The 22,291-nt window shown below is 56.7% G+C and overlaps 1 protein-coding gene and 1 long non-coding RNA gene across 2 annotated transcripts in view; both read left to right on the top strand.

Moving 5' to 3' along the window:
* The window catches only part of C2CD3 (C2 domain containing 3 centriole elongation regulator), a 68,431-nt gene that overhangs the window by 45,338 nt on the left and 802 nt on the right, over positions 1-22,291 (top strand). The window lies entirely within an intron of this gene.
* On the top strand, positions 7,475-21,381 carry LOC128088676 (uncharacterized). The gene is made up of 3 exons (XR_008210343.1): positions 7,475-7,886; positions 16,282-16,476; positions 21,054-21,381. It is a non-coding gene; the product is annotated as an uncharacterized LOC128088676 (long non-coding RNA).

The raw sequence follows: 22,291 nt of genomic DNA, 5'->3' as shown, positions 1-22,291 counted from the left end.
TCTCATGCTACATCCAAATAACTCAGATGAAATCCAAAGCAGAATCTCAGAGGTGTTTCCCCTTTGGAGTTCTCTGTGTTCCTTTCTGTCCATACCCACTTGTGCTGTATCTCACTGCCATGCCTGTCTTCCAAACTTGGCTTTCTCTGAAGAGTTTCTGCTTCTTCCTGGGAGCACTTCATCCTTCAGTGCGCTTCCAAAGCATTTCTCAGGCCTGTGGTTCAGTGTTAATTCTGTTTCTACTTGAATTCCTCTGTGCAGTGCTAAGCTGATGGGCTAGAAGCACACCCCTGAAAGGAATTAATGATTGGGGAGAGTATTATCAAAGCCCTATTTGGATGTAGCTGAGATTAAACCTCTTGAATTCTGTAGTTAGCCGCAGCCAATGCTTTGCAGTAGCACTTGGAAGCATCTGTTAGAGAGCACCCAGCCCCGTGTTACGCAGCCACCATGAGAACAGGATGTTTTCTGCTCATGTCAGTGGCACACCGCAGTGCAGGAGAACTGCTCTCTCATATCTGTGTTCAGAGCACATCAACAACACAAAGAACATCACCTTCTAAATCGGGGTTCGTTCGGTTTCTGCACGGCTCAGCAAACACCGCGCGTGGCAGCGGGGCCGAAATGTGAGCTGCTCCCATCTGCAGGTCAGCAGCGCCCTGCCGCTCACATGGCACTTGGCAAAGCTCCCTGCTGGCCTCGGCGTGATCCTGACACCTCCTGCTGCCTGGCTCCCTGCTTTCCCTCTTTCTTGCACAAAATGAAGCAACGGTGCTGAGGAGGCAAAGCGGGCCGGCGTGCCAAAAGAGACGGCAGTGTTTGGAGACAGGAAAGGGTGAGAGGAAACTCGCGGGCCTGAGTTCTGCTGAGCCTCACAAAATGTGAATGCTTCTAGACTATTTTTTTCCACATCTCAGCCCCTGGTTCCTGTGGTCTTACCTCATGGTGGCCTTCAGTGCTTGAAGGGAGCGGATAAACAGGAGGGGGAACGGCTGTGTGTGAGGGTGGGTGGTGACAGGACAAGGGGAATGGCTTGAAAGTGAGACAGGGGAGGTTTGGGTTGGATGTGAGGAGGAAGTTTTGGAGGCAGAGGGTGGTGAGGCACTGGCACAGGTTGCCCAAGGAGGCTGTGGATGCCCCATCCCTGCAGGCATTCAAGGCCAGGCTGGATGTGGCTCTGGGCAGCCTGGGCTGCTGGTTGGCGACCTGCACACAGCAGGGCTTGGAGCTGGATGAGCGCTGTGCTCCTTTGCAGCCCAGGCCATGCTGTGATTCCCAGCTTCCCCATCCCACACTTGTCACTGCTGTCTGCCTGCTCCAGCAGCTGGGGCTCCACTTCTGCCCCTTCTCAAGTTCACCAGCTCTGCACTTGTCCTCTCAGCCTTTCTCCTGATATAACCTGGGGAAAATTACCCGTGGCTCTGGCTCAATTTAGCAGCATCCGACACTGTATCACTGCTACCATAAAGCTACAACTGTTTTATCGTAGCCATGGTGTAGATGGGCCACATTTCTGACCTTACTTCACCTCCCTCTTTGCCTTTACTGTATTCATGTGTTCTGTTCTAGTTTATATATCACTGCTGAGACTTCAGGGCAAAAGTTTAGTCCCTCTAGACACTGTCATTCTCATAGCATCCCAGTCTGCGTGTGGGAAGCTGTTTGGGGGGGAAAAAAAGGTATTTGGAAATCTGGAGAATGTTAAATCATCATACATATATATTTTTATGAGTACTCCGAAAGGATCAGAAATATACACTGAAAGCAATTTTATTCAGCACCAATATTTTAGTGTTATTTCACATGGATGTGTTTTCATTTCAAATTAAAATACTTATGACATAAACTTAAGGCACTTCCCGAATAAGAGCTTTCAGCTGTTCTAAATGCAGCCAGCAAAGGTGCAGACATCCTTCCTTCGTTGTAATGTTGGTTTTTTGTTCCCAAAACCTTCAGTTGCGACGTTGTTTTGTGCTCTGTTCCAAAAACCTTTCCTCAGTTGTGCTGCTGGTTCTTTGTTCCCAACACCCCTCCTTGGCTGTTAGGTTGGTTCATGTTCTCTTCCCAACACCCTTCCTTGTTAGGTTGGCTCATGGTCTCTTCCCAACACTCTTGCTTGGTTGTTAGGCTGGTTCTTGCTCTTGGTTGTGATGGTTCTTTGTTCCCAACACCCTTCCTTGGTTTTAATGTTGATTCTTTGTTCCCAACACCCTTCCTTGGTTGTAACATTGCTCTGTTCCCATTCCAGGTGAAACCAAACCATTAAAGCTCCTCTTTTTCCATGGTTCCCCCCAGGACAGAGCTGAGACTTTATCCAGTCTATCTGACCTCTTAACCAGAAGTACCAATGCTTGTTATCATTTTCCTGATCAGCAAAAGCAGAGCAGGTGGCTGTGTTGCTGCACCCACTTGGGACCAGGCACGCTGCCTGCTGTTTGATCCGAACCTTTTGCTGCCCAGAAACACAAGTTGGTGTGAGGTCACCCCGTGGGAAGTTTGTAGCCTGTTAATACAGATCTGTTTGCACTTCGTTAGCACACAACAACTGCCTATCAGACCTGCAGCGCCATGGAGCTGCAATGCACTTTGCTTCCAGGTTACCCAAATTCTCTGACCTTGGAGTGAGCAAACCCCCAGCCTCCTCAAAATGCTCAGAAATCCTTCTGCTTTGCCCAAATCCCTGTCATGCAGCAACCAGAGAACCCTGGGCTGGTTTAAGTGTCCTGCTGTGCTGCAGCCACCTCTATAAAAAGAAAGGTGAAGGGTGATCTGGATGTAACTCCTCTTCCTCTTGGTTTTCTGATCTCAGTGTGCTCTCTGCGGCTGAACATGGGATACTTGGCACCAGTGACAGCTTTGGCGTGGGGACAGAGAGAGAGAGAGACCCAGGAGCACTGCCTGGGTGCAGGCATAGCAAGGAATGGGGTAAACATGCTTCAGACCTGTGCTCTGGAAACTATGCAGAAGGTTAAAGTTGAGCCTGTCTGGAGCTGCCCACTCGCTGTCAAAGGAGCAGCTCTGAAACGTGGCCAGAATGCCTCACTGTGTGCTGTGCCTGGAAGGAATCAGTGCATTTCCAAGAAAACAGCCTTGTGCAGAGGGAAGTGAAGTGTAGGTCTTCCTTTATCCACATCCCAAAGGTCCTGGTGAAGCTACAGCCGTGAATGTGTTTTCCCAGGGCTTGTGGCTCGTGTCTGTGAGCTGGGAATGCTCTCTGTGCTTGTCAGTTCACAGCTGCACATTAGGAATAGCAAAATAGAAGAGCTGCTGAGCCTCTGTTAAGGCTGGGAATCCTTTCTTGAAAGGGTTCTTAGGGACACGTACATTGCTGCAAATGGACACAGTGGTGTGAAAAGGAAGGGGGATTTTACCTGTTTCTATCAGAACGAGCCCAGTTTGGCAAGCACACCTTCTGTGTGGCAACCAGGAGCATACAGGCCACCATCCACCATCTGGGATGTCGTAACACAGCAGGAAGATGCTCTGCTGGCCTGTTTCAGTGTAAGCACAGTGCTCTTTTGGGGTAAGCTATTGCATCAGTGCCATATGCAACATGTGGGTGAGGGACAGCAAGTTCTACAGCAGCCTCGGGATGAGCAGAAAGGCCCCTGCTTGAGTGCTTCCTCTCCTACCAGCTCTTTCTGAGTTGTTTAGGACCCACCTCGTGCATCTTTCATATCCATTCACTTACTCTCCCCAAAAAAGGAAAAAGCTCAGTGTCCAGGTGCAGAGCAGTGCTGAGTGCTGCTCCTCAGGGCTGGGTGCTGGGAGCAGTGTTAGCAGACATCTCTATGGGTGACACAGGCAGCGGGATCGAGTGCAGCCTGAGCACTTTGCAGATGGCACCAAGCTGAGAGGGTGCCCCGTCCCTGGAAGCACTGCAGGCCAGGCTGGATGGGGCTGTGAGCCAGCTGGGCTATGGAAGGTGTCCCTGCCTGCAGCAGGGGGTTGGGAGTGGGTGAGCTTCAAGGTCCCTTCCAACCCAAACCTTTCTGTGATACCAGGACATGCAGGAGCATAAGTAGAAAGTGATGGTGACAATAAGGAAACCTCCCCAAAGTTAGCAGCATGGATGCCACGAGATGGAAGAAGCACTATGGGTGTAAGGAATGAGAAAGTTTATTCTGGAGGTTGTTGAATTAGTCTTTAATTGTGTGCCAGCTTCTGGGTGGTCGCCTGGGGTGGAGGCAGGAAGGCTGACAGTCTTGGTGGCTCCTAAACTTCCATGGCGGCCTCAGCAGCGCTCGGTTACGGTGCTTCCTTCTCTTCTGGACGTGGTGTCTGTGGGATTTCGGAGTTGGGCCCATCCATCCCTTTCAGCCTCTTGTTCCGTCCTCATCTTCAGAGTTCTGCTTCACACAATCCATGTGGTTCCTGGAGGCACTGATGTGTGCAGCACTGCAGGTCCTGACTGGGCTGTCGATCTGCAAGTGAGAAGGGGAGGAAGGCAGAAAGGAGCAGCCTCCTGCCTGCTGCCCTGTGCTGCCCTCCCCTGCACAGCCCTGCTCACTGGGTTGCTGCTCTGCCAGCCATTTCCATGGCCATGGGGCTGCCCGTGTCCCCAGGGCTGTATTGGAGGCACGGAGAGCAGATGGAGAGCTGAGGACAGGCGCGTGTCCTCCTCTGGTTCCATCTTGGAGCGGATGCCCTTCTGCAAGGCAGAGGGGAAAGAAGGCAGAAAGGAGCAGCCTCCTGCCCTGCTGCCCTGTGCTGCCCTCCCCTGCACAGCCCTGCTCACCGGGTTGCTGCTCTGAAAATGGTTTCCTTGGCCATTTGGGTCACCAATGCCATGTTGACACAGGCACTGCGGTCTGCAGGTCCGGTGCCAGCACCTGGAGTGGGGTCAGGACTCAGCAAAGCAGCACCAAAAGTTGGGGTGAGGGCAGGGAGATTTTTGGGAGCTTCCCTGATCCTGTAGGAACACGACAGGCTCCAGTTTGGAGCTGACTTATCTTTCCTGAAGGACACCCATTTTGGAGGGCTGAGCTGCTGAACTTTGGGTCATCTGGTGCCATTTTTTGGGGGGGCTGTCCATCTGCAAGGCGGAAGGGAGGAAGGAAGAAGCCAGCAGCCTCCTGCCCTTCTGCCCTGTGCTGCCCTCCCCTGCACAGCCCTGCTCACCGGGATGCTGCTCTGAAAATGGTTTCCTTGGCCATTTGGGTCACCAATGCCACGTTGACGCAGGCACTGCGGTCTGCAGGTCCGGTGCCAGCACCTGGAGTGGGGTCAGGACTCAGCAAAGCAGCACCAAATGTTGGGGTGAGGGCAGGGGGATTTTTGGGAGCTTCCTTGGAGCTACAGGAGCACAGCGGGCTCCAGTTTGGAGCTGACTTATCTTTTTTGTAGGACACCCATTTGGAGGGCTGAGCTGAGACTCTTTTAATCATCTGGTGCCATTTTTGGGGGGGCTGTCCATCTGCAAGGCAGAGGGAAAGGAAGGCAGAAAGGAGCAGCCTCCTGCCCTGCTGCCCTGTGCTGCCCTCCCCTGCACAGCCCTGCTCACCGGGTTGCTGTCCCCAGGGCTGTGAGGAAAGGCCACTGCAGTCAGCAGGTCCGGTGCCAGCACCTGGAGTGGGGTCAGGACTCAGCACAGCAGCCCCCAGCATTGGGGCAGGGCAAGGGAAAGCATGGGGAGCTGGCAGGGTCCCGCAGGAGCGAGGCGGGCTGCAGTTGGGGAGCGACTTATCTGTGGTGGGGGTGAGCACAGGAGCGTCTCGCCGTCCTGCTGTGTCCCTGTCCCCGTGTGTGGCTGTGAGGCAGAGGAGGAGCGGCCCCATCCATCGCCATGGGCTGCTCCTGCCCGCCACAGCCCTGGCTCCCTGGGTCCTGGGCGGCGCTCTGGGGCTGGCACTGCCCTTGTGCTCAGCATTCCGGGCTGCTGTGACACCAAGCTGGCTCTGGAACACAGCCCCCCCAGCGTGGTGCTCTTGTGACATGGCTGTGCCGGCTGCAGGGGGCTTCCTGGAGCTGCTGGCTGCCCCTGGCAACGTGGCCGTGCCATAGCAGGGCTGGTGCTGCCTGGCCTGGGGCTGCTGCCTTGCGCCGTCCGTCTCATAAATGATGCGTTGTTCATCGCTGAGTGTCTGATGGTGCTTTGGCCGTGGCAGCATGAGCGTCACTGCGCAGTGTGTGAGAAGAGGAAGGCCATCTTTGGCATCCAGCTTTGCCGTGTGATCGGGGGGCTTGGATTGCAAGCAGCCAGGGAGGGGATCCTCAGTGCATCCCGCTTTGAGGCTGGTGATGGGAATGGATGGTGTGGGCCTGAGCTGGCTGCCAGGGCAGTAAGAGAGCAGCAAAGGTGCAGGATAAGAGAAGTGCAGTAGGGAAATGTGCCTGCGTGGGAGCCCAACTCAAATGCCTGCAGACGAATGCACAGAGCATGGGGAAGGAGCCACAAGTGTGTCAGGTGTGTGTGTGCCTACAGGGCTGTGATGTCACTGGCATCACTGAGCTGTGGTGGGATGGCTGTCATGAGTGGAGTGCAGGAATGGAGCAGGCTGCTGGCGGACCTTATGGCGGCCTTCCAGGACCTGAAGGGGACCTACAGAAAAGCTGGGGAGGGACTTTTGATCTGGGCAGGAGGAGGCAGGATGAGGAGAAATGACTTCCAACTGGAGGAGGGTAGGTTTAGAGTAGGGATTGGGAGGAAATGCTTTCCTGTGAGGGTGGTGAGACAGTGGCCCAGGTTGCCCAGCCAGGCTGTGATGCCCCGTCCATCCCTGGAGGTGTTCAAGGCCAGGCTGGATGGGGCCCTGGGCAGCCTGGGCTGCTATGAAATGGGAAGGTTGGTGGCCCTGCATTGGTGGCGGGTTGGAGCTTTGTGATCCTTGAGGTCCCTTCCATCCCAAGCCATTCTGTGATTTACTCTTTTCCTTCCTCACCTCTCGTGAGTCTCCTGAAGGAGTCTGCCTTGTCTTGAGGCATGCTCAGTACAGTGGCTGAGCATTTGTCACACATGGCAGCACACGAAGCTTTCTGTGCAAGTCTGAGGATGGGATCGTTGCTTAGCAGCTGGTGGGATTTCAGAGGGGGAACAGCGTGATGAAGATGTTGATGTGTGCAATCCAAAACATGACCTCACAGAAAGATTCACAGCCGTGGCTGTAAGGCTGCACTGGCACACGAGGTCGGGGTAGATAAGCAGCGCTGCCTTGCCTTCCTCACTAAGTCCTCACCCTCTAGGAACGAAGCTTAAGCACAGGCTACCAGCTGCTGCCTTATTAATTAGCTCTGCAGGGTCACTGCTGAGGATCGTGTTCCCTGAGCATGCTCAGCGTAGCCCAGCTCTGCCTCAAGTCAGTAAAGCTGTGCAGGAATGTTTCCATGCAGAAAGGCTGTGCGGGAGTCAGCCTGGGAGAAGGGCTGTCACACTGCTTATTGAAGCCCTGCAGGAGCACTTAACAGGGAAAGGTGTGATGGGGGTGAGTGGTCCAGCAGATGGTATGCAGGCAGGTCTGTGCACTCAGTCAGTGGGAGGTGGTGAGCTTGGGGTGATGGTGGTAATGGTGGTTCTCCCAAACCAGCAACCTGCTCCATCGTTAGAATCATAGAGTGACAGAACGGCCTGGGTTGCAAAGGAGCTCAATGCTCATCCAGCTCCAAGCCCTGCTGTGTGCAGGTCCCCAACCAGCCGCCCAGGCTGCCCAGAGCCACATCCAGCCTGGCCTTGAATGCCTGCAGGGATGGGGCATCCACAGCCTCCTTGGGCAACCTGTGCCAGTGCCTCACCACCCTCTGCCTCCAAAACTTCCTCCTCACATCCAACCCAAACCTCCCCTGTCTCACTTTCAAGCCATTCCCCTTGTCCTGTCACCACCCACCCTCACACACAGCCGTTCCCCCTCCCATTTATCTGCTTCTATCAAGTACTGGAAGGCCACAGTGAGGTTTCCCTGGGTCTCGTTCAGCTTACGATACACTTTGTCTTATAAAGGCCTGTCAGTGAATGTTGAAGAATAAAACTGGGGAGAAATCTAGAAGGTGGTCACAAACGAGAAGAGAATGGAATGACGAAACATCAATAGAAGGAGATGAGCATGATAAGGAAAGCCCCAGAAGGTTCCCGAGAAAGATGTCACGAGGTGGAAGCAGTAGACGAGCTTAATGAGACAAGCAGTCTGTTCTGAAGGTGATTTTAATGGTTTAGATGCTCTGCTCAGCTTCAAACCAAGACGAGGTGAGCACAGAGCAGCTGCCTTTGTCCTCGAGAGCATCCCTGTGTGTGTGGGTCCGTGCTGGGGTCCGTAGCTGGGATGTGCTGGGAAGCTGCCCCTGTCCATGCAGGGTGGATCCTCAGGCTGCCTGCAGGAGCGCAGAGCAGTGCAGAACAGGGCAGGTGCTTTCTTCGTGCTTCGGTCGGTGCCTTGGCCAGGTGCAGACACGGGTTGTTGGGCAGAGGCTGCGGTGCTTTGGTTGTGTGTGTGTGCAGAAGTCTTTCTGCAAGGCAGAGGAGAGGGAAGGCAGAAAGGAGCAGCCTCCTGCCCTGCTGCCCTGTGCTGCTCCCCCTGCACAGCCCTGCTCACCGGGTTGCTGCTCTGCCAGCCATTTCCATGGCCGTGTGGGGCTGCCTGTGTCCCCAGGGCTGTATTGGAGGCACGGAGAGCAGATGGAGAGCTGAGGACAGGCGCGTGTCCTCCTGTGGTTCCATCTTGGAGCGGATGCCCTTCTGCAAGGCAGAGGGGAAAGAAGGCAGAAAGGAGCAGCCTGCTGCCCTGCTGCCCTGTGCTGCCCTCCCCTGCACAGCCCTGCTCACCGGGTTGCTGCTCTGAAAATGGTTTCCTTGGCCATTTGGGTCACCAATGCCACGTTGACACTGGCACTGCGGTCTGCAGGTCCGGTGCCAGCACCTGGAGTGGGGCCAGGACTCAGCAAAGCAGCACCAAATGTTGGGGTGAGGACAGGGGGATTTTTGGGAGCTTCCCTGATCCTGTAGCAGCACGACAGGCTCCAGTTTGGAGCTGACTTATCTTTTTTGTTGGACACCCGTTTTGGAGGGCTGAGCTGCTGAACTTTGGGTCATCTGGTGCCATTTTTGGGGGGGCTGTCCATCTGCAAGGCAGAGGAGGAGGAAGGAAGAAGCCAGCAGCCTCCTGCCCTTCTGCCCTGTGCTGCCCTCCCCTGCACAGCCCTGCTCACCGGGTTGCTGCTCTGCCAGCCATTTCCATGGCCATTTGGGTCACCAATGCCACGTCGACACAGGCACTGCGGTCTCCAGGTCCGGTGCCAGCACCTGGAGTGGGGTCAGGACTCAGCAAAGCAGCACCAAACATTGAGGTAGAGCAAGGGGTCCTTGGGCTGCTTCCATGGTCCTTTAGGAGCACAGCGGGCTCCAGTTTGGAGCTGACTTATCTTTTTTGTAGGACACCCATTTGGAGGGCTGAGCTGAGACTCTTTTAATCATCTGGTGCCATTTTTGGGGGGGCTGTCCATCTGCAAGGCAGAGGGGAAGTACAAGAGGAGCAGCCTCCTGCCCTGCTGCCCTGTGCTGCCCTCCCCTGCACAGCCCTGCTCACCGGGTTGCTGTCCCCAGGGCTGTGAGGAAAGGCCACTGCAGTCAGCAGGTCCGGTGCCAGCACCTGGAGTGGGGTCAGGACTCAGCACAGCAGCCCCCAACATCGGGGCAGGGCAAGGGAAAGCATGGGGAGCTGGCAGGGTCCCGCAGGAGCGAGGCGGGCTGCAGTTGGGGAGCGACTTATCTGTGGTGGGGGTGAGCACAGGAGCGTCTCGCCGTCCTGCTGTGTCCCTGTCCCCGTGTGTGGCTGTGAGGCAGAGGAGGAGCGGCCCCATCCATCGCCATGGGCTGCTCCTGCCCGCCACAGCCCTGGCTCCCTGGGTCCTGGGCGGCGCTCTGGGGCTGGCACTGCCCTTGTGCTCAGCATTCCGGGCTGCTGTGACACCAAGCTGGCTCTGGAACACAGCCCCCCCAGCGTGGTGCTCTTGTGACATGGCTGTGCCGGCTGCAGGGGGCTTCCTGGAGCTGCTGGCTGCCCCTGGCAACGTGGCCGTGCCATAGCAGGGCTGGTGCTGCCTGGCCTGGGGCTGCTGCCTTGCGCCGTCCGTCTCATAAATGATGCGTTGTTCATCGCTGAGTGTCTGATGGTGCTTTGGCCGTGGCAGCATGAGCGTCACTGCGCGGTGTGTGAGAAGAGGAAGGCCATCTTTGGCATCCAGCTTTGCCGTGTGATCGGGGGGCTTGGATTGCAAGCAGCCAGGGAGGGGATCCTCAGTGCATCCCGCTTTGAGGCTGGTGATGGGAATGGATGGTGTGGGCCTGAGCTGGCTGCCAGGGCAGTAAGAGAGCAGCAAAGGTGCAGGATAAGAGAAGTGCAGTAGGGAAATGTGCCTGCGTGGGAGCCCAACTCAAATGCCTGCAGACGAATGCACAGAGCATGGGGAAGGAGCCACAAGTGTGTCAGGTGTGTGTGTGCCTACAGGGCTGTGATGTCACTGGCATCACTGAGCTGTGGTGGGATGGCTGTCATGAGTGGAGTGCAGGAATGGAGCAGGCTGCTGGCGGACCTTATGGCGGCCTTCCAGGACCTGAAGGGGACCTACAGAAAAGCTGGGCAGGGACTTTTGATCTGGGCAGGAGGAGGCAGGATGAGGAGAAATGACTTCCAACTGGAGGAGGGTAGGTTTAGAGTAGGGATTGGGAGGAAATGCTTTCCTGTGAGGGTGGTGAGACAGTGGCCCAGGTTGCCCAGCCAGGCTGTGATGCCCCGTCCATCCCTGGAGGTGTTCAAGGCCAGGCTGGATGGGGCCCTGGGCAGCCTGGGCTGCTATGAAATGGGGAGGTTGGTGGCCCTGCATTGGTGGGGGGTTGGAGCTTTGTGATCCTTGAGGTCCCTTCCATCCCAAGCCATTCTGTGATTTACTCTTTTCCTTCCTCACCTCTCGTGAGTCTCCTGAAGGAGTCTGCCTTGTCTTGAGGCATGCTCAGTACAGTGGCTGAGCATTTGTCACACACGGCAGCACACGAAGCTTTCTGTGCAAGTCTGAGGATGGGATCGTTGCTTAGCAGCTGGTGGGATTTCAGAGGGGGAACAGCGTGATGAAGATGTTGATGTGTGCAATCCAAAACATGACCTCACAGAAAGATTCACAGCCGTGGCTGTAAGGCTGCACTGGCACACGAGGTCGGGGTAGATAAGCAGCGCTGCCTTGCCTTCCTCAGTAAGTCCTCGAACGAAGCTTAAGCACAGGCTGCCAGCTGCTGCCTTATTAATTAGCTCTGCAGGGTCACTGCTGAGGATGGTGTTCCCTGAGCATGCTCAGCGTAGCCCAGCTCTGCCTCAAGTCAGTAAAGCTGTGCAGGAATGTTTCCATGCAGAAAGGCTGTGCGGGAGTCAGCCTGGGAGAAGGGCTGTCACACTGGTTATTGAAGCCCTGCAGGAGCACTGCACAGGGAAAGGTGTGATGGGGGTGAGTGGTCCAGCAGATGGTATGCAGGCAGGTCTGTGCACTCAGTCAGTGTGAGGTGGTGAGCTTGGGGTGATGGTGGTAATGGTGGTTCTCCCAAACCAGCAACCTGCTCCATCGTTAGAATCATAGAGTGACAGAATGGCCTGGGTTGCAAAGGAGCACAGCGCTCATCCAGCTCCAAGCCCTGCTGTGTGCAGGTCGCCAAGCAGCAGCCCAGGCTGCCCAGAGCCACATCCAGCCTGGCCTTGAATGCCTGCAGGGATGGGGCATCCACAGCCTCCTTGGGCAACCTGTGCCAGTGCCTCACCACCCTCTGCCTCCAAAACTTCCTCCTCACATCCAACCCAAACCTCCCCTGTCTCACTTTCAAGCCATTCCCCTTGTCCTGTCACCACCCACCCTCACACACAGCCGTTCCCCCTCCCATTTATCTGCTTCTTTCAAGTACTGGAAGGCCGCAGTGAGGTTTCCCTGGGTCTCGTTCAGCTTACGATACACTTTGTCTTATAAAGGCCTGTCAGTGAATGTTGAAGAATAAAAATGGGGAGAAATCTAGAAGGTGGTCACAAACGAGAAGAGAATGGAATCACAATACATCAATAGAAGGAGATGAGCATGATAAGGAAAGCCCCAGAAGGTTCCCGAGAAAGATGTCACGAGGTGGAAGCAGTAGACGAGCTTAATGAGACAAGCAGTCTGTTCTGAAGGTGATTTTAATGGTTTAGATGCTCTGCTCAGCTTCAAACCAAGACGAGGTGAGCACAGAGCAGCTGCCTTTGTCCTCGAGAGCATCCCTGTGTGTGTGGGTCCGTGCTGGGGTCCGTAGCTGGGATGTGCTGGGAAGCTGCCCCTGTCCATGCAGGGTGGATCCTCAGGCTGCCTGCAGGAGCGCAGAGCAGTGCAGAACAGGGCAGGTGCTTTCTTCGTGCTTCGGTCGGTGCCTTGGCCAGGTGCAGACACGGGTTGTTGGGCAGAGGCTGCGGTGCTTTGGCTGTGTGTGTGTGCAGAAGTCTTTCTGCAAGGCAGAGGAGAGGGAAGGCAGAAAGGAGCAGCCTCCTGCCCTGCTGCCCTGTGCTGCTCCCCCTGCACAGCCCTGCTCACCGAGTTGCTGCTCTGCCAGCCATTTCCATGGCCGTGTGGGGCTGCCTGTGTCCCCAGGGCTGTATTGGAGGCACGGAGAGCAGACGGAGAGCTGAGGACAGGCGCGTGTCCTCCTGTGGTTCCATCTTGGAGTGGATGCCCTTCTGCAAGGCAGAGGGGAAAGAAGGCAGAAAGGAGCAGCCTGCTGCCCTGCTGCCCTGTGCTGCCCTCCCCTGCACAGCCCTGCTCACCGGGTTGCTGCTCTGAAAATGGTTTCCTTGGCCATTTGGGTCACCAATGCCATGTTGACGCAGGCACTGCGGTCTGCAGGTCCGGTGCCAGCACCTGGAGTGGGGCCAGGACTCAGCAAAGCAGCACCAAATGTTGGGGTGAGGGCAGGGGGATTTTTGGGAGCTTCCCTAATCCTGTAGCAGCACGACAGGCTCCAGTTTGGAGCTGACTTATCTTTTTTGTTGGACACCCGTTTTGGAGGGCTGAGCTGCTGAATTTTGGGTCATCTGGTGCCATTTTTGGGGGGGCTGTCCATCTGCAAGGCAGAGGAGGAGGAAGGAAGAAGCCAGCAGCCTCCTGCCCTTCTGCCCTGTGCTGCCCTCCCCTGCACAGCCCTGCTCACCGGGTTGCTGCTCTGCCAGCCATTTCCATGGCCATGGGGCTGCCTGTGTCCCCAGGTATCTGTGGAAAGGGTCACTGCAATCAGCAACTGTGGTGCCAGCCCCTGCACAGGGAACAGGGCTGAGCAAAGCAGCACCAAACATTGAGGTAGAGCAAGGGGTCCTTGGGCTGCTTCCATGGTCCTTTAGGAACACAACAGACTCGAGTCTGGGGCTGACTTAGCTTTTTTGTCGGATGTGAACAGCAATTTGGAGGGCTGAGCTCCATCGCTTTTGGTCATGTGGTGTCAGTTGTGTTGGGCTGTCCTTCTGCAAGGCAGAGGGGAAATACAAGAGGAGCAGCCTCCTGCCCTGCTGCCCTGTGCTGCCCTCCCCTGCACAGCCCTGCTCACCGGGTTGCTGCTCTGAAAATGGTTTCCTTGGCCATTTGGGTCACCAATGCCACGTCGACACAGGCACTGCGGTCTCCAGGTCCGGTGCCAGCACCTGGAGTGGGGTCAGGACTCAGCAAAGCAGCACCAAAAGTTGGGGTGAGGGCAGGGGGATTTTTGGGAGCTTCCTTGGAGCTACAGGAGCACAGCGGGCTCCAGTTTGGAGCTGACTTATCTTTTTTGTAGGACACCCATTTGGAGGGCTGAGCTGAGACTCTTTTAATCATCTGGTGCCATTTTTGGGGGGGCTGTCCATCTGCAAGGCAGAGGGAAAGGAAGGATGAAAGGAGCAGCCTGCTGCCCTGCTGCCCTGTGCTGCCCTCCCCTGCACAGCCCTGCTCACCGGGTTGCTGTCCCCAGGGCTGTGAGGAAAGGCCACTGCAGTCAGCAGGTCCGGTGCCAGCACCTGGAGTGGGGTCAGGACTCAGCACAGCAGCCCCCGACACCGGGGCAGGGCAAGGGAAAGCATGGGGAGCTGGCAGGGTCCCGCAGGAGCGAGGCGGGCTGCAGTTGGGGAGCGACTTATCTGTGGTGGGGGTGAGCACAGGAGCGTCTCGCCGTCCTGCTGTGTCCCTGTCCCCGTGTGTGGCTGTGAGGCAGAGGAGGAGCGGCCCCATCCATCGCCATGGGCTGCTCCTGCCCGCCACAGCCCTGGCTCCCTGGGTCCTGGGCGGCGCTCTGGGGCTGGCACTGCCCTTGTGCTCAGCATTCCGGGCTGCTGTGACACCAAGCTGGCTCTGGAACACAGCCCCCTCAGCGTGGTGCTCTTGTGACATGGCTGTGCCGGCTGCAGGGGGCTTCCTGGAGCTGCTGGCTGCCCCTGGCAACGTGGCCGTGCCATAGCAGGGCTGGTGCTGCCTGGCCTGGGGCTGCTGCCTTGCGCCGTCCGTCTCATAAATGATGCCTTGTTCATCGCTGAGTGTCTGATGGTGCTTTGGCCGTGGCAGCATGAGCGTCACTGCGCGGTGTGTGAGAAGAGGAAGGCCATCTTTGGCATCCAGCTTTGCCGTGTGATCGGGGGGCTTGGATTGCAAGCAGCCAGGGAGGGGATCCTCAGTGCATCCCGCTTTGAGGCTGGTGATGGGAATGGATGCTGTGGGCCTGAGCTGGCTGCCAGGGCAGTAAGAGAGCAGCAAAGGTGCAGGATAAGAGAAGTGCAGTAGGGAAACGTGCCTGCGTGGGAGCCCAACTCAAATGCCTGCAGACGAATGCACAGAGCATGGGGAAGGAGCCACAAGTGTGTCAGGTGTGTGTGTGCCTACAGGGCTGTGATGTCACTGGCATCACTGAGCTGTGGTGGGATGGCTGTCATGAGTGGAGTGCAGGAATGGAGCAGGCTGCTGGCGGACCTTATGGCGGCCTTCCAGGACCTGAAGGGGACCTACAGAAAAGCTGGGGAGGGACTTTTGATCTGGGCAGGAGGAGGCAGGATGAGGAGAAATGACTTCCAACTGGAGGAGGGTAGGTTTAGAGTAGGGATTGGGAGGAAATGCTTTCCTGTGAGGGTGGTGAGACAGTGGCCCAGGTTGCCCAGCCAGGCTGTGATGCCCCGTCCATCCCTGGAGGTGTTCAAGGCCAGGCTGGATGGGGCCCTGGGCAGCCTGGGCTGCTATGAAATGGGGAGGTTGGTGGCCCTGCATTGGTGGGGGGTTGGAGCTTTGTGATCCTTGAGCTCCCTTCCATCCCAAGCCATTCTGTGATTTACTCTTTTCCTTCCTCACCTCTCGTGAGTCTCCTGAAGGAGTCTGCCTTGTCTTGAGGCATGCTCAGTACAGTGGCTGAGCATTTGTCACACACGGCAGCACACGAAGCTTTCTGTGCAAGTCTGAGGATGGGATCGTTGCTTAGCAGCTGGTGGGATTTCAGAGGGGGAACAGCGTGATGAAGATGTTGATGTGTGCAATCCAAAACATGACCTCACAGAAAGATTCACAGCCGTGGCTGTAAGGCTGCACTGGCACACGAGGTCGGGGTAGATAAGCAGCGCTGCCTTGCCTTCCTCAGTAAGTCCTCGAACGAAGCTTAAGCACAGGCTGCCAGCTGCTGCCTTATTAATTAGCTCTGCAGGGTCACTGCTGAGGATGGTGTTCCCTGAGCATGCTCAGCGTAGCCCAGCTCTGCCTCAAGTCAGTAAAGCTGTGCAGGAATGTTTCCATGCAGAAAGGCTGTGCGGGAGTCAGCCTGGGAGAAGGGCTGTCACACTGGTTCTTGAAGCCCTGCAGGAGCACTGCACAGGGAAAGGTGTGATGGGGGTGAGTGGTCCAGCAGATGGTATGCAGGCAGGTCTCTGCACTTGGTCAGTGTGAGGTGGTGAGCTTGGGGTGATGGTGGTAATGGTGGTTCTCCCAAACCAGCAACCTGCTCCATCGTTAGAATCATAGAGTGACAGAACGGCCTGGGTTGCAAAGGAGCACAGCGCTCATCCAGCTCCAAGCCCTGCTGTGTGCAGGTCGCCAAGCAGCAGCCCAGGCTGCCCAGAGCCACATCCAGCCTGGCCTTGAATGCCTGCAGGGATGGGGCATCCACAGCCTCCTTGGGCAACCTGTGCCAGTGCCTCACCACCCTCTGCCTCCAAAACTTCCTCCTCACATCCAACCCAAACCTCCCCTGTCTCACTTTCAAGCCATTCCCCTTGTCCTGTCACCACCCACCCTCACACACAGCCGTTCCCCCTCCCATTTATCTGCTTCTTTCAAGTACTGGAAGGCCGCAGTGAGGTTTCCCTGGGTCTCGTTCAGCTTACGATACACTTTGTCTTATAAAGGCCTGTCAGTGAATGTTGAAGAATAAAAATGGGGAGAAATCTAGAAGGTGGTCACAAACGAGAAGAGAATGGAATGACGAAACATCAATAAAAGGAGATGAGCATGATAAGGAAAGCCCCAAAAGGTTCCCGAGAAAGATGTCACGAGGTGGAAGCAGTAGACGACCTTAATGAGACAAGCAGTCTGTTCTGAAGGTGATTTTAATGGTTTAGATGCTCTGCTCAGCTTCAAACCAAGACGAGGTGAGCACAGAGCAGCTGCCTTTGTCCTCGAGAGCATCCCTGTGTGTGTGGGTCCGTGCTGGGGTCCGTAGCTGGGATGTGCTGGGAAGCTGCCCCTGTCCATGCAGGGTGGATCCTCAGGCTGCCTGCAGGAGCGCAGAGCAGTGCAGAACAGGGCAGGTGCTTTCTTCGTGCTTCGGTCGGTGCCTTGGCCAGGTGCAGACACGGGTTGTTGGGCAGAGGCTGGGGTGCTTTGGCTGTGTGTGTGTGCAGAAGTCTTTCTGCAAGGCAGAGGAGAGGGAAGGCAGAAAGGAGCAGCCTCCTGCCCTGCTGCCCTGTGCTGCTCCCCCTGCACAGCCCTGCTCACCGGGTTGCTGCTCTGCCAGCCATTTCCATGGCCGTGTGGGGCTGCCTGTGTCCCCAGGGCTGTATTGGAGGCACGGAGAGCAGATGGAGAGCTGAGGACAGGCGCATGTCCTCCTCTGGTTCCATCTTGGAGCGGATGCCCTTCTGCAAGGCAGAGGAGGAGGAAGGAAGAAGCCAGCAGCCTTCTGCCCTGCTGCCCTGTGCTGCCCTCCCCTGCACAGCCCTGCTCACCGGGTTGCTGCTCTGCCAGCCATTTCCATGGCCATGGGGCTGCCTGTGTCCCCAGGTATCTGTGGAAAGGGTCACTGCAATCAGCAACTGTGGTGCCAGCCCCTGCACAGGGAACAGGGCTGAGCAAAGCAGCACCAAACATTGAGGTAGAGCAAGGGGTCCTTGGGCTGCTTCCATGGTCCTTTAGGAACACAACAGACTCGAGTTTGGGGCTGACTTAGCTTTTTTGTCGGATGTGAACAGCAATTTGGAGGGCTGAGCTCCATCGCTTTTGGTCATGTGGTGTCAGTTGTGTTGGGCTGTCCATCTGCAAGGCAGAGGGGAAGTACAAGAGGAGCAGCCTCCTGCCCTGCTGCCCTGTGCTGCCCTCCCCTGCACAGCCCTGCTCACCGGGTTGCTGTCCCCAGGGCTGTGAGGAAAGGCCACTGCAGTCAGCAGGTCCGGTGCCAGCACCTGGAGTGGCGTCAGGACTCAGCACAGCAGCCCCCAACATTGGGGCAGGGCAAGGGAAAGCATGGGGAGCTGGCAGGGTCCCGCAGGAGCGAGGCGGGCTGCAGTTTGGGAGCGACTTATCTGTGGTGGGGGTGAGCACAGGAGCGTCTCGCCGTCCTGCTGTGTCCCTGTCCCCGTGTGTGGCTGTGAGGCAGAGGAGGAGCGGCCCCATCCATCGCCATGGGCTGCTCCTGCCCGCCACAGCCCTGGCTCCCTGGGTCCTGGGCGGCGCTCTGGGGCTGGCACTGCCCTTGTGCTCAGCATTCCGGGCTGCTGTGACACCAAGCTGGCTCTGGAACACAGCCCCCCCAGCGTGGTGCTCTTGTGACATGGCTGTGCCGGCTGCAGGGGGCTTCCTGGAGCTGCTGGCTGCCCCTGGCAAAGTGGCCGTGCCATAGCAGGGCTGGTGCTGCCTGGCCTGGGGCTGCTGCCTTGCGCCGTCCGTCTCATAAATGATGCCTTGTTCATCGCTGAGTGTCTGATGGTGCTTTGGCCGTGGCAGCATGAGCGTCACTGCGCGGTGTGTGAGAAGAGGAAGGCCATCTTTGGCATCCAGCTTTGCCGTGTGATCGGGGGGCTTGGATTGCAAGCAGCCAGGGAGGGGATCCTCAGTGCATCCCGCTTTGAGGCTGGTGATGGGAATGGATGGTGTGGGCCTGAGCTGGCTGCCAGGGCAGTAAGAGAGCAGCAAAGGTGCAGGATAAGAGAAGTGCAGTAGGGAAATGTGCCTGCGTGGGAGCCCAACTCAAATGCCTGCAGACGAATGCACAGAGCATGGGGAAGGAGCCACAAGTGTGTCAGGTGTGTGTGTGCCTACAGGGCTGTGATGTCACTGGCATCACTGAGCTGTGGTGGGATGGCTGTCATGAGTGGAGTGCAGGAATGGAGCAGGCTGCTGGCGGACCTTATGGCGGCCTTCCAGGACCTGAAGGGGACCTACAGAAAAGCTGGGCAGGGACTTTTTATGTGGGCAGGTGGAGGCAGGATGAGGAGAAATGACTTCCAACTGGAGGAGGGTAGGTTTAGAGTAGGGATTGGGAGGAAATTCTTTCCTGTGAGGGTGGTGAGACAGTGGCCCAGGTTGCCCAGCCAGGCTGTGATGCCCCGTCCATCCCTGGAGGTGTTCAAGGCCAGGTTGGATGGGGCCCTGGGCAGCCTGGGCTGCTATGAAATGGGGAGGTTGGTGGCCCTGCATTGGTGGGGGGTTGGAGCTTCGTGATCCTTGAGGTCCCTTCCATCCCAAGCCATTCTGTGATTTACTCTTTTCCTTCCTCACCTCTCGTGAGTCTCCTGAAGGAGTCTGCCTTGTCTTGAGGCATGCTCAGTACAGTGGCTGAGCATTTGTCACACACGGCAGCACACGAAGCTTTCTGTGCAAGTCTGAGGATGGGATCGTTGCTTAGCAGCTGGTGGGATTTCAGAGGGGGAACAGCGTGATGAAGATGTTGATGTGTGCAATCCAAAACATGACCTCACAGAAAGATTCACAGCCGTGGCTGTAAGGCTGCACTGGCACACGAGGTCGGAGTAGATAAGCAGCGCTGCCTTGCCTTCCTCAGTAAGTCCTCAAACGAAGCTTAAGCACAGGCTGCCAGCTGCTGCCTTATTAATTAGCTCTGCAGGGTCACTGCTGAGGATGGTGTTCCCTGAGCATGCTCAGCGTAGCCCAGCTCTGCCTCAAGTCAGTAAAGCTGTGCAGGAATGTTTCCATGCAGAAAGGCTGTGCGGGAGTCAGCCTGGGAGAAGGGCTGTCACACTGGTTCTTGAAGCCCTGCAGGAGCACTGCACAGGGAAAGGTGTGATGGGGGTGAGTGGTCCAGCAGATGGTATGCAGGCAGGTCTGTGCACTCAGTCAGTGTGAGGTGGTGAGCTTGGGGTGATGGTGGTAATGGTGGTTCTCCCAAACCAGCAACCTGCTCCATCGTTAGAATCATAGAGTGACAGAACGGCCTGGGTTGCACAGGAGCACAGCGCTCATCCAGCTCCAAGCCCTGCTGTGTGCAGGTCGCCAAGCAGCAGCCCAGGCTGCCCAGAGCCACATCCAGCCTGGCCTTGAATGCCTGCAGGGATGGGGCATCCACAGCCTCCTTGGGCAACCTGTGCCAGTGCCTCACCACCCTCTGCCTCCAAAACTTCCTCCTCACATCCAACCCAAACCTCCCCTGTCTCACTTTCAAGCCATTCCCCTTGTCCTGTCACCACCCACCCTCACACACAGCCGTTCCCCCTCCCATTTATCTGCTTCTTTCAAGTACTGGAAGGCCGCAGTGAGGTTTCCCTGGGTCTCGTTCAGCTTACGATACACTTTGTCTTATAAAGGCCTGTCAGTGAATGTTGAAGAATAAAAATGGGGAGAAATCTAGAAGGTGGTCACAAACGAGAACTCTTCAATATCTTTATTGATGATCTCGATGAGGGCATCGAGTGCACCCTCAGTAAATTCGCAGATGACACCAAATTGGCTGGAAGTGTGGATCTGCCTGGGGGTAGCGAGGCCCTACAGAGGGATCTGGACAGGCTGGAGAGCTGGGCTGAAGCCAATAGGATGAGTTTCAACAAGGCCAAATGCAGGGTCCTGCACTTCGGCCACAACAACCCCAGGCGACGCTGCAGGCTTGGGGCGGTGTGGCTGGAGGACTGCATAGAGGAAATGGACCTGGGGGTATTGATTGATGCTCGGCTGAAAGTGAGCCCACAGTGTGCCCAGGTAGCTAAGAAGGCCAATGGCATCCTGGCTTGCATCAGAAACAGTGCTGCCAGCAGGAGCAGAGAGGTGATTGTTCCCCTGTATTCAGCACTGGTGAGGCCGCACCTCGAGTGCTGTGTCCAGTTTTGGGCCCCTCACTGCAAGAAAGACATTGAGGCCCTGGAACGTGTTCAGAGGAGGGCAACAAAGCTGGTGAGGGGTCTGGAACACAGGGCTGATGAGGAGAGGCTGAAGGAGCTGGGAATGTTCAGGGTGAGAAGAGGAGCTCAGGGGAGGCCTCACTGCTCTCTATAACTTCCTGAAGGGAGGCTGCAGGGAGCTGGGGGTCGGCCTCTGCTCTCGTGTCATCAGTGATAGGAGCAGAGGGAATGGCTTCAAGCTACGGCAGGGGAGATTCAGGCTGGACATGAGGAAGTGTTACTTGTCAGAAAGGGTGGTCAGGCAGTGCAATGGATGCCCAGGGAGGTGGTGGAGTCACCGAGCCTGGGGGTGTTCAAGGCAAGGCTGGATGTTGTGTTGAGGGACATGGTTTAGTAGGTGCTGTTGGGAATAGGTGAATGGTTGGACTGGGTGATCGTTTAGGTCTTTTCCAACCTCGGTGATTCTATGATTCTATGATTCTATGAGAATGGAATCACAATACATCAATAGAAGGAGATGAGCATGATAAGGAAACCCCAAAAGGTTCCCAAGAAAGATGTCACGAGGTGGAAGCAGTAGACGAGCTTAATGAGACAAGCAGTCTGTTCTGAAGGTTATTTTAATGGTTTAGATGCTCTGCTCAGCTTCAAACCAAGACGAGGTGAGCACAGAGCAGCTGCCTTTGTCCTCGAGAGCATCCCTGTGTGTGTGGGTCCGTGCTGGGGTCCGTAGCTGGGATGTGCTGGGAAGCTGCCCCTGTCCATGCAGGGTGGATCCTCAGGCTGCCTGCAGGAGCGCAGAGCAGTGCAGAACAGGGCAGGTGCTTTCTTCGTGCTTTGGTCAGTGCCTTGGCCAGGTGCAGACACGGGTTGTTGGGCAGAGGCTGCGGTGCTTTGGCTGTGTGTGTGTGCAGAAGTCTTTCTGCAAGGCAGAGGAGAGGGAAGGCAGAAAGGAGCAGCCTCCTGCCCTGCTGCCCTGTGCTGCCCTCCCCTGCACAGCCCTGCTCACCGGGTTGCTGCTCTGAAAATGGTTTCCTTGGCCATTTGGGTCACCAATGCCACGTTGACACAGGCACTGCGGTCTGCAGGTCCGGTGCCAGCACCTGGAGTGGGGTCAGGACTCAGCACAGCAGCACCAAATGTTGGGGTGAGGGCAGGGGGAATTTTGGGAGCTTCCCTGATCCTGTAGGAGCACAGCGGGCTCCAGTTTGGAGCTGACTTATCTTTTTTGTAGGACACCAGTTTGGAGGGCTGAGCTGGGACTCTTTTAATCATCTGGTGCCATTTTTGGGGGGGCTGTCCATCTGCAAGGCAGAGGGAAAGGAAGGATGAAAGGAGCAGCCTCCTGCCCTCTTCTCTGTGCTGCCCTCCCCTGCACAGCCCTGCTCACCGGGTTGCTGTCCCCAGGGCTGTGAGGAAAGGCCACTGCAGTCAGCAGGTCCGGTGCCAGCACCTGGAGTGGGGTCAGGACTCAGCACAGCAGCCCCCAACATTGGGGCAGGGCAAGGGAAAGCATGGGGAGCTGGCAGGGTCCCGCAGGAGCGAGGCGGGCTGCAGTTTGGGAGCGACTTATCTGTGGTGGGGGTGAGCACAGGAGCGTCTCGCCGTCCTGCTGTGTCCCTGTCCCCGTGTGTGGCTGTGAGGCAGAGGAGGAGCGGCCCCATCCATCGCCATGGGCTGCTCCTGCCCGCCACAGCCCTGGCTCCCTGGGTCCTGGGCGGCGCTCTGGGGCTGGCACTGCCCTTGTGCTCAGCATTCCGGGCTGCTGTGACACCAAGCTGGCTCTGGAACACAGCCCCCCCAGC

Source organism: Tympanuchus pallidicinctus, unplaced genomic scaffold (assembly GCF_026119805.1).
Source record: "Tympanuchus pallidicinctus isolate F22 unplaced genomic scaffold, pur_lepc_1.0 scaffold36, whole genome shotgun sequence".
Classification (NCBI taxonomy): Eukaryota; Metazoa; Chordata; class Aves; order Galliformes; family Phasianidae; genus Tympanuchus; species Tympanuchus pallidicinctus.
The sequence above is the reverse complement of the archived record's forward strand: the minus strand, read 5'-3'. Positions and strand labels throughout refer to the sequence as shown.